This window comes from Chenopodium album, chromosome 5 (genome assembly GCF_948465745.1).
Source record: "Chenopodium album chromosome 5, dcCheAlbu1.1, whole genome shotgun sequence".
In the NCBI taxonomy this organism is placed as follows: Eukaryota; Viridiplantae; Streptophyta; class Magnoliopsida; order Caryophyllales; family Amaranthaceae; genus Chenopodium; species Chenopodium album.
This window is the reverse complement of record NC_137838.1, coordinates 18,482,137-18,492,747: the sequence shown is the minus strand read 5'-3', so window position 1 is coordinate 18,492,747 and position 10,611 is coordinate 18,482,137. Positions and strand designations below refer to the sequence as shown.

The 10,611-nt window shown below is 33.5% G+C and overlaps 1 long non-coding RNA gene across 3 annotated transcripts; it reads left to right on the top strand.

Annotated features, from left to right (window-relative positions):
- The first annotated feature begins 202 nt into the window (after nucleotides 1–202).
- On the top strand, nucleotides 203–2,885 carry LOC145630552 (uncharacterized). Of its 3 annotated transcripts, none has more exons than XR_014112089.1 (4): nucleotides 203–509; nucleotides 1,115–1,245; nucleotides 1,566–1,724; nucleotides 2,507–2,885. It is a non-coding gene; the product is annotated as an uncharacterized LOC145630552 (long non-coding RNA). The 3 variants fall into 3 exon arrangements; XR_014112088.1 differs by having other exon boundaries at nucleotides 1,538–1,724; XR_014112087.1 differs by having other exon boundaries at nucleotides 1,115–1,724.
- The last annotated feature ends 7,726 nt before the right edge of the window (nucleotides 2,886–10,611 follow it).

Below are 10,611 nucleotides of genomic sequence, written 5' to 3'. Positions count from 1 at the left end.
AACACTTTCAAAGTTATAAAGTTATTTAATGTATAAGTAACATCTATGTAACACTTTGGTTTTATGTATCACTTAATGTAACACTTTTATCTTAGGTATCACTTAGTTGCAACACTTGGTTGTAATTTATAACACTTAGATTTTATTGGCCGATGTTTTAAAAAAAAAAATCAGCCTCGCCCTTTATCTTCCTGTTCTTTCCTCTTCTGCATTTTTTTAGACGCCTCCTTATCTCTCTCATGAGAGTCATCTCTTTATCTCATATCCGTCTCCCATGGAAATTAATTAAGCCTCAAAAAAGTTCTTCTCTAAGATCTAAAAAATGTTTGATTCTCTTATCTCTTTTTTTCTTCGTTTTTGTTTTCTCGCGTCGTTCTCCAATGGAAGACGGAGATATCCGGCTTCAAATCAAGGGCTTCTGGCCAACGCTCCGGGATACTGGCCACCACTCCAAGATTTTTCGGTTCGTAATTCCAGCTACTATCATTGTCACCGACGATTTAGTTGTGGTACATGTTTCTCTCTAACTTTTGACAATTTTCTATTTTAGGGTTCATTTGCTTTAGATTTTTGTTTTAGTTCTAAAGATTTTTTTCTAATAAATGTTTTTTGTTATTTTAGCTGAAATTCGTTAATTAGGTTTTTTCTTTGAAGAATTTTGATTTCAAATGTTATCAATTTTTCACTTATGATTGTAAAATTTTGTGCTTTTTTCTTCAATTTTTTCCCGCTACATAATTTTTCGGTGCATCTATTAAAGTTTGCTAATTTTTTTGTGTATTCCTTTGTATTAGACGAATTTAGATTTATTGAATATATGTATTTATGTGAAAAATCATTAATTTGGGTAACTAAGCGAACCTGATCATTCCTTTAGCTGGTACTAATTAGTCAAACACAAATGCATTGTGTTCCTATACATAAATTTGTTGATAATCATGTTGCAACTTCTGATTTTTTTTATGCATCTTTTATTTTCTCATTTTGTGAAATGGGTTTGTGTGAAAATAATTGATAAGGTTTAATTTCTCAGTAATTGTTCCTTCTCTCTAGCTTTGTGACTATTATATATATATATTTATGAGGTGCAATATTTTCATTGACCTTTTCGCAGTTGTTCTTGAAGTATGCTGATATTGGACGTTAAATAGCCACAATTGGAGCAATTTGGATCATTTATGTTCCAAAACATTTGAACAAAGATATAACAAATCTTTATGGCCTCAACACTTTCAAATTACATAGGTTAGTTGATTTGTATTTTGTTAATATGAATTCTTACTTTTATTCTTTCAAATTTTAATCATAGATTTTCTTGATTACTAAATACTTGTTCTGAGACCAAAGGACAAGTATTTGGCTTATTTGGAACAAATGGGGTTGGGAAGACTGTTACACTAATGTTTTGGATCGAACATTGAAGCTTAACTTAGGGAGGTTTAATGTAATCTGCTTCATTTTGATGACTTTTTGTTATTGCTTCTTGATATCTTTTGCCTATATACTATTGTATGTTTTTCTTTAAAATAAATGGCAGGAAGTCTTAGCTTATTTCCGTGTATCAGAACTGCAAAAGTATGATATGTGCATATTGGAAGATAACCCGAAGGTTTCCTATTGCGGAGTGGTGTCATATATATGTTTTCTGAACCTTCAAGTTATTTGGATGTGAAACAACGGCTAAATGCTGCCAAAGTTATCTGATCATTGCTAAACCGGAAGAGGTATATTTTCAATTTTTCATACTTGATTTTTTGTCTTCTATTTATGAAAGTATCAATTTATGATCTGATAAATTAATGAGAGTTTTAGTAAGGGAAGAATTTATGCTATGATTAATCAATTTGTGCTATTGCATTAGTTTCTAATAATGTTGTTAATTAACACAAGTACATCAATAGGTAAGGAGGTTACGTGGCCTGTTAAATTGTAAATTTACCATCTCTAAATGAACTTCAGAGTAGGACTTGGCTCTCATACTCTACCCTTATTTCTGGTGTTCATTTATAAATGAAGTTATGCTTGACCATGACAATGACCTGCTAGTTGTATAAGTCTAAGCATGCTATTCAACATTCAATTTGATGTCAATTATTGGCAAAACACACATGTCAGTTATCATTGGCAAATGCAATGCTCTGTATTCTCTTTTTACTTGGTTTATAAATCATAAGTAGCTTGCATATAAAAACATATACCTCAAGAATCACCATGAAGTCTACACCTCTAGTGAACATGTGTAGCAAGAATCATATCAGTGTGATACTATTGAAGGCACAATAAGTTCCACAAGTATATTCGTAAGAATAGTTTTTTTTTTTTTTTAAATTCAGATTAAATTTTAGAATGACCAGAGGAAATAGTTGTCTTAAGCTGTAATATTGTCTATTCTTCTAAGTTATAAGCTATAATATTAAGTAGATTATCTTATAGCTGGATTAATGTATACATAAAAAAAAATATCGCCCACTTCTTCATAGCAAGTATATTTCCTTCGGTTTTGTAGCTTGCTTGATGCTACTAATGCTGCTGTCTGTTGCTGTTGATCTGCTTTCGAGCTTCTGCTGCCTGTTTCACCTGTTCAGCTTTCGAGCTGCTGTACTACTATTCAGTTTGCCAGCTATTGTTCTTCTACTTCTGAGTTGCTGTTGTTTTACTTCTGAGTTGCTACTACTGTTCTGCTTTCGAGCTGCTGCTGCTGTTGCTATTTTTCTTCCAAGTTGCTGATGTTCAGTTTCCAAGCTGTTACTGATTTTCACATTGTAGTTTTTTTTTTTGTGATGAAATTGTAATATTACAAGAATTTATTAATAAATTTATCCTAGTTTTATATATATATAATTGTGTGTTCATTAATTTTACTTTTTTGGCATAAAACCGGTGCCCTTTATTGACGTTAATTAAGGGCACGGGTTAGCCCTTGAATTGGTGCCTAAAACCTCTGTTATGGGCAACCCCCAAAAAGGCACTCGTTTAAAACTGTAGCCCTAAGCCGGTTTTGAACTGTTGCCCATTAAATTCTCCACAAGTAAATAATAATACTAATAATTGTGTTAAAAAGAATATTAATTAATTAACTAATAAAATGTTACATTAGCTTGTTAAAATTGGTACATAATGTCGAATATAGTGATACTATATGTCAAAAGATGATTGAAAAATGTTACCTATAATTTGTAAAAGTGACACAATGTTAGATAAAGTGTTACTATATGTTCGAAAAGTGTTATTAAAAATAAGTAAGTGTTACCTAATAAATAAAAAGTAACACTTAAAAATTGATACCTATAATATAAAAATGTGTTACATAAGAGGGTTTATATTAACACTTTCAAAAGTGTTACCATACGTTACCCAAAGTGTTACATAAAACCTTAGGTAACATGGGCAGATGTATCACCCACTAAAGTATTACTTATTGACTATGATAACACTTTTACCATTTTATGTAACACTTTTTGGATGTTACTTAAGGTTAATTATGTACTAGTGATCTTGACTGAACCCTTCGCGTCACACCTAAGAAAAATATACAAACCAACTCGACGAATTAATTCGGAAGAAATTAATTCGTCGCCCGAGTGTTAAATATTTAGACGTCGGTAATTTGAGCTTCGAGCGTCGAAACCGATCGTCGGAAGTCGAGTCAAAAATAATAAAAAGACGAGACGCGCAAAAATAATAATAAATCGACCATATTCCCAAAATACCCCTAGCATCGGAGTGCCCCGAGCATCCGAATGCTAGGGGCAAAAATATCCTAGCATAGGTGGCTAGCAAGCACCAAGCCGAGCCTAGCTTGGCTGGCTAGGTGCATGCTAACGCACCGTGCTAGCAGCCACGCACAGCAGCAGCTAGCTGCCGCAGCTAGGCGTGCTAGCACAGCAGCACTAGCAGCCGCACAGCAGCAGCAAGCCCGCACCAAGTGCGTGGCTTGCGCGCACAGCAGCAGCCCGCACCTTGGTGCGGGGCTGAGTGCGGGCTGGGCTCGTGGCTTGGGCCATAGGGCCGGTCACTATGGAAAGCTTGGGGAATATGGGAGCAAGTGGGTGAGGACATGTGGCACAAGGAGAGTATTGAGTGGGGAGCAAGTATGGTCCCCTACTCTCCATGTGGTCCTCACCAACCCATTTCACATGTTAATGCCACTTGTAGATTTATTATTAGTTTGCAATTTTAATTTAATTTAGCTTTAAATTAATTTGTGGAATTTCATGATCCCACATTGATGGGATAGAAATTCCCACTCATACTTTCCTATATAAATACCAACCTTGGGATTTGGAGTAAAGTGCTTGAGTGGGAGTTAGAAAGACCATTCCATATTTTTGGGAAAACTCTTAAACTCCATTAACACTTGGGTTTTGGTCGGACCTTGCTAACTCCAAGGTAGCGAAACTAAAAAGTCGTGTTCGTCCTTTGTGGGTGGATACCGTTGGAGGCACGGCATTTGCGGTGCTCAAGGCTTTCAAGTAAGAGCCCGTTTTGTGAGGGCGAAGCTCGCTTCAAGGGTATGATTCGTTCTTCCTTTCCTTGTGATTATTTATTTATGCTTTATGGTTTTATTAATTACGAGTGGTTCCTTGGGTCGGGGTTGTTTCCGCGGTGAGTCGGACTCACCAAACCCCAACAATAAAACAGGAATACAGGTCTAAAATGAAATACAAAAAATAATTCAGATTATTAAAATACAGGAATAATACGGTATAACATACGTAGAGGGGTAATTCGAATACATATGGTCGAATTCAAAAAAAAAAAACATTAGAGAACTTTTATCTAACTTAACCGTTCTCTATTGTAATGCAATATAGAACGGTTAAGTGGCCTAAACCGTTCTGTATTCCTTCCTTGGTGTACGAATTTAAGAAGGGAAAAGAGAACGGTTGTGACTAACAACCGTTCTCTATTTGTTATTATATAAAACGCCTACACGACCCGTTCTCTATACTTTATACATTGCTTAGCAGAAGAATGCACCTAAGGCGATCTATAAAGCCTATTATAACAGCTCTCTAAGGCCTTTTTTGTAGTAGTGTATTTTTCAGCCACATTACACGAGCAATTGCCACATTCGCAGCCATGAGGGGGTTTGAGACGGAGAAGATCATCAAAATACCCCATTAAAGTTGTATAGTACTCCTCGACAGACATTGATTTAGATTGCTTGCAATTAGTGATAGAGGTGCGTAATTGCCGGAGACGAGGGCCACTAGCCTCGCAAAACCTCTTCTCCAAATAATCCCAGAGTTTCTTGGCCTCCTCAAAATAGGGAATGGACGATGCTAGCTTCGGGTCAATAGAACGCAAAATCTATGAAACCAACATGGAGTTCACAGTATCCCAGTCAAGTAATTTCTTTTTCTTCAGCGGCTTAGAAATAGTTCCATCAATAAATCCATACTTCCTGCGAGATTTCAATGAAAGGGTAATTGCTCGAGACCAAGCAAGATAGTTGTCAGCCTTCAAAACCACATGTGTAATCAAGTCTCCCGGTTGGTCACCGACGTCAAGGTAAAAGGGGGATGATGGATCAAGTTTGCCTTCGTCACCCATTACGATCAAGCAAGCAGAAATTAGAGATAGAAAAGTAGAGAATTTTTAGAGAATTAGAAAAAAAAAATAAAAAATAAAAAAAACAGAGAGTAAAGAATTAGAAGATTAGAAATTTCATAAATTTAGGGTTTAGATTGATTTTAGCTCCGATACCATGACAATAATAGAGAGTTTAGAGAGAATAGAGTAGTATATTCCTATTAGCATATGCACAGGTATATATATATATACTACCTAGAGAGTAGGGCTCGTAACATAACATCGGCCCAATAGAGCTAAATACATCATATGGCCTAATACTTAAGAAAATAAAAGGACTTAGCTTGGGAAAAGGCTCATTGGACCACTTAAGCTAGCTAATTACATTTTTTTAAGTTAAATTCTGAAGAAAGATCATTTGAGAGAGAGAAAGAGAGATATTAATTACGAAATAGCACATGACAGAGAGTGAGAAAAAGAAATACTTCTAGAAAGAAAGAGAGAGAGAACACTAGAAAGATTATTTGAGGGAAACCAAAAGAAAAATCCCTTAACAAAGAGGACACCACTTTAATAAATGACTTATGAAAATAAGTAAAATTAGCTTAGAAAAAAGGTTACTAAAATGCTAATAACAAAGAGAGACCGCTTAAGAAATATCACTTAAGAAGAAAAATCACTCAAGTAAAAAAAAACATCACTCAAGAAGAAAGATCACTAAAAAAAAAAAAGAACGATGACTTTAAAAAATCAAGACAATTAGTTTAGGAGGAACTTAGGGCAATTAAGGACAATTAGTTTAGGAGAGAAATATAGGGTAGTTAGCTTAGGAGAGGGAGAGAAAGAAATCATGAGTGAGAGAAACAACTTAAGAAAGGTCCATCACCTAAGAAAGTTAGATTGATTAGCTTAAGAAAACGTAATTATCTTAGGGAAAAAGCTTACTAAAATGCGATAGCAAAAGAGACAACATAAAAGATCACTTACGTAAATCAAGGCAATTACCTTAAGAGAGAAAAAGAGAAAGAAGCCCCGTAAGAAAAATCAATTTTGAAAATAAGGTCAATTGACTTTGGAGAGGTGACACACCAATTAGGAAAGATCACATACAAAAATCGAGGCAATTAACTTAGGAGAGAGAGAGACAGAGAGAGAGAGACAGAGAGAGAGAGGGGAATGGGGCACTTATAAGAAAAATCACTTAAGAAAATTGAGGCAATTAACTTAAGAAAAAACAATTAGGTTAGAAAAAGGGTTACTAAAATTAGAGAGAGAGAGACCACTAAGGAAAACCACTTAAGAAATTAAAATCAGGGCAACTAGCTTAGGAAGTGACCTATGAGAGAGAGAGAGAGAGAGAGAGAGAGAAAGAGAGAGAGAAAAACCATTTAAGAAAAATCATTTGAGAGAGACCACTTTAGAAATCTCACTTAACAAAAAGAAGAAAACCACTTGAAAGATTACTTATGAAATTAACAAAAATTAACTTAGGAAAAAGCTACTAAAATACTAAATAAAAAGAGAGCCACTTAAGAAATATCAATTAAGAGGAAAAATGACTCAAGAAGAAAGATCACTAAAGGAAAAAAAAAAGATAGCTTAGAACTAAGGGCAATTAGTTTAGGAGAAAAACATAGGGCAATTAGCCTAAGGGAGAGAAGAAACAATGAGTTAGAGAGCCAACTTAAGAAAGATTAATCACCTAAGAAATGGGCAATTAGGTTATGAAATTACAATAAACATAGGAAAAAGATTTACTCAAATGCTAGAGAAAAAAGAGACTACATAGATCACTTAAGAAAATTAAGGCAACTATCTTAAGAGCAAAAAAGAGAAAACATCCACTTAAGAAAAATCATTTATGAAATTAATGTCAATTTGCTTTGGAGAGGTGAGACACTAATTAATAAAGATCACATACAAAAATCGAGGCAATTAACTTAGGAGAGAGAGAGAAAAAAAGAACACTTATAATAAAGATCACTTGAGAAAATTAAGGCAATTAGCTTAAGAAAAAAAAAATTAGCTTAGAAAAAGGGTTTCTAAAATTAGAGAGAGATAGAGAGAGAAAAAGAGTGAGAGCGAGACCAATAAAGAAAACCCACTTAAGAAATAAAAATTAGGGCAACTAGCTTAGGAAGTGACTTAAGAGAGAGAGAGAGAGAGACCATTTAGGAAAAATCATTTGAGAGAGACCACTTTAGAAATCTCACTTAACGAAAAGAGGAAAATCACTTGAAAGATTACTTATGAAAATAAGAAAAATTAGCTTGCGAAAAAATTGTTAATACAATTCTAAAAAGTAAGAGAGCCACTTAAGAAGAAAAATGACTCAAGAAGAAAGATCACTAAAGGAAAAAAAGATAGCTTAGAACTTAGGGCAATTAGTTTAGGTGGGAATCTTAGGACAATTAGCTTAGGAGGGTAAAAGAAAGAAATCATTAGTGAGAGAGACCACTTAAGAAAGAAAAATCACTCAAGAAAAAGAAAGATCACTCAAGAAAAAAGGTCACTAAAGAAAGAATGATAACTTAAGAAACTAGGGCAATTATAAACAATTAGTTTATGATAAAAACATAGGGCAATTAGCCTGGGAAAGGGAGAGAAGAAACAATGAGTTAGAGAGACAACTTAAGAAAGGTCAATCACCTAAGAAAAGGGCAATTAGCTTATGAAAATACGATTAGCTTAGGAAAAAAATTTACTCAAATGCTAGAGAAAAAAGAGACTAATAAAAGGTCACTTAAGAAAATTAAGGCAACTATCTTAAGAGAGTAAAAGAGAAAACATCCACTTAAGAAAAATCGTTTATGAAAATAATGCCTATTGGCTTTGGAGAGGTGAGACACCAATTAATAAAGACCACATACAAAAATCGAGGCAATTAACTTAGCAGAGAGAAAGAGAGAGAAAATGGGGCACTTATAATAAAAATTACTTGAGAAAATTGAGGTAATTAGCTTAAGAAAAAAAATTAGCTTAGAAAAAGGGTTACTAAAATTAGAGAGAAAGAGAGAGAGAGAAAGAAAAAAGATAGAGAGAGAGAGAGAGAGAGAGAGAGAGAGAGAGAGAGAGAGAGAGAGAGAGAGAGAGAGAGAGAGAGAGAGAGAGAGAGAGAGAGAGAGAGAGAGAGACCAATAAGCAAAACACACTTAAGAAATTAAAGTCAGGGCCATTAGCTTAGGAATTGACCTACCAGAGATAGAGATAGAGAAAGACCATTTAAGAAAAATCATTTGAGAGAGACAACTTTAGAATTCTCTCTTAACAAAAAGAGGGAAACCACTTGAAAGATTACCTATGAAGATAAGAAAAATTAGCTTGGGAATTTTTTGAACTAAATTGCTAAAATGTAAGAGAGCCACTTAAGAAATATCAAATAAGAAGAAAAATGACTCAAGAATAAAGATCACTAAAGGAACAAAAGATAGCTTAGAACTCAGGAATTTAGTACGTTTAGGTGTTAATCTTAGGGCAATTATTTAAAAATTGCAAAATTACCTTGCTTCAATTATAAATTAACCATCCAAAATTGAATCATCTTTAATATGTTTAGTGGCTATAACACATCATATATAATGTATGGTCTATATAATCCACTTAATTTATGATACACAAAAAAAACAAAAAATAAAATCAAAATAATAATATTACAAATACTTAAATTAGTTTTTTTTTTGTAACAATAATTTATTTCTAACATTACAATCGGCAATCACACGCTTTGCATTTCATCTCAAAATCATAACATGCTTACTTATCAAATTTGTAAAACCCCCAACATTGGCCCATAACACAATTACAAATAATAATAGTCAATTTCACTATTACTTTTTCTTAATAAAAAAAACTATTATAAATCAAATAATAAGCTAATTAAACCAAAGTCCATTCAACCCAATCGCCTTTTATTTCTGAAAACAAACATTGCAAAATTATAAGATATCACTAAACACCTTTAATAACCAATTTACTATGCATGCTTATAGTGCCATCAATATTTCACTTTACATAAAGCACCATTATTATTACTTAATTAAAACGGCCATCCAAACTTTGAATCTAAATTCAAAACTATTACGGAAAACTAACACGTAAATGCCCCGCATTGCCTCATTCTATGCAAGAATGACATATTACGCTTCACACTAGCATCGCGCGCGTAGCACGCGCGTGCTACCCTAGTCCAATCTAAAAGAGAAAGAATCCGCCCTATAAAATAGGCCTCTACTTTATTCTACTCGTATTCATGTGTGCTTTCTGACTAACATGCAATCATTAGGTTAACTCTAAACTAGTTTAATCTATGTTGGTTGAATATTAATGCACAAACAAATCTATTATAGGCGATCACTTGAATTAAAATCATATTAGCCTAAACCAAATTATTAATTATCTTATTAAGCATGATTTCAAGTACAAATTCCCTCTAAACATGCATAAAAGGCGTGATCAAGCAATAACAATAATATATCAAGCAATATGATAATCATCATAATAATAACAATCATAATAATAATCATAACCATAATCATATCAACGCTAAAGCATAATAATAATAGCAAGATCTTAGGCATGATCGATACTAACAAGATTAATAACAAATCATAGCATGTCACTAAACATCAAATATCAAAGCTTTAACCCTAACATGATATTAACATGCTATTAGAAAGCATAAAAGGCACCCTAAACATGATACTAGAAAGCAATAAATAACATCCTAACATGATACTAGGAATTAAACAAATATAAGCATGCTTTTTATATCGAAATAAATAGGGAGTAAGCTAATTACTTACTTTGAAGCCTCGTACCTCTTTCTAATAACAAAATACACGCGTTAGTAAACTTCAATAAAATATTAAATCAAACAATTAAATTAAAGAATTGAAAGAAAAAGTTAAAAAGTTTACACTGGATTTGGGACCAAACCCTCAGAAGGTATAAACCTTTCACATCTAGGGCGAAGGCAACTTCGAACTTGGCTAGGTGTTTCTAGATCTAATGAGTGCGGTATTGTGTTTAGTAAAAAGCTAGTTTAGAAAGAGAGAGAGAATCAAGTAATGGTTGATG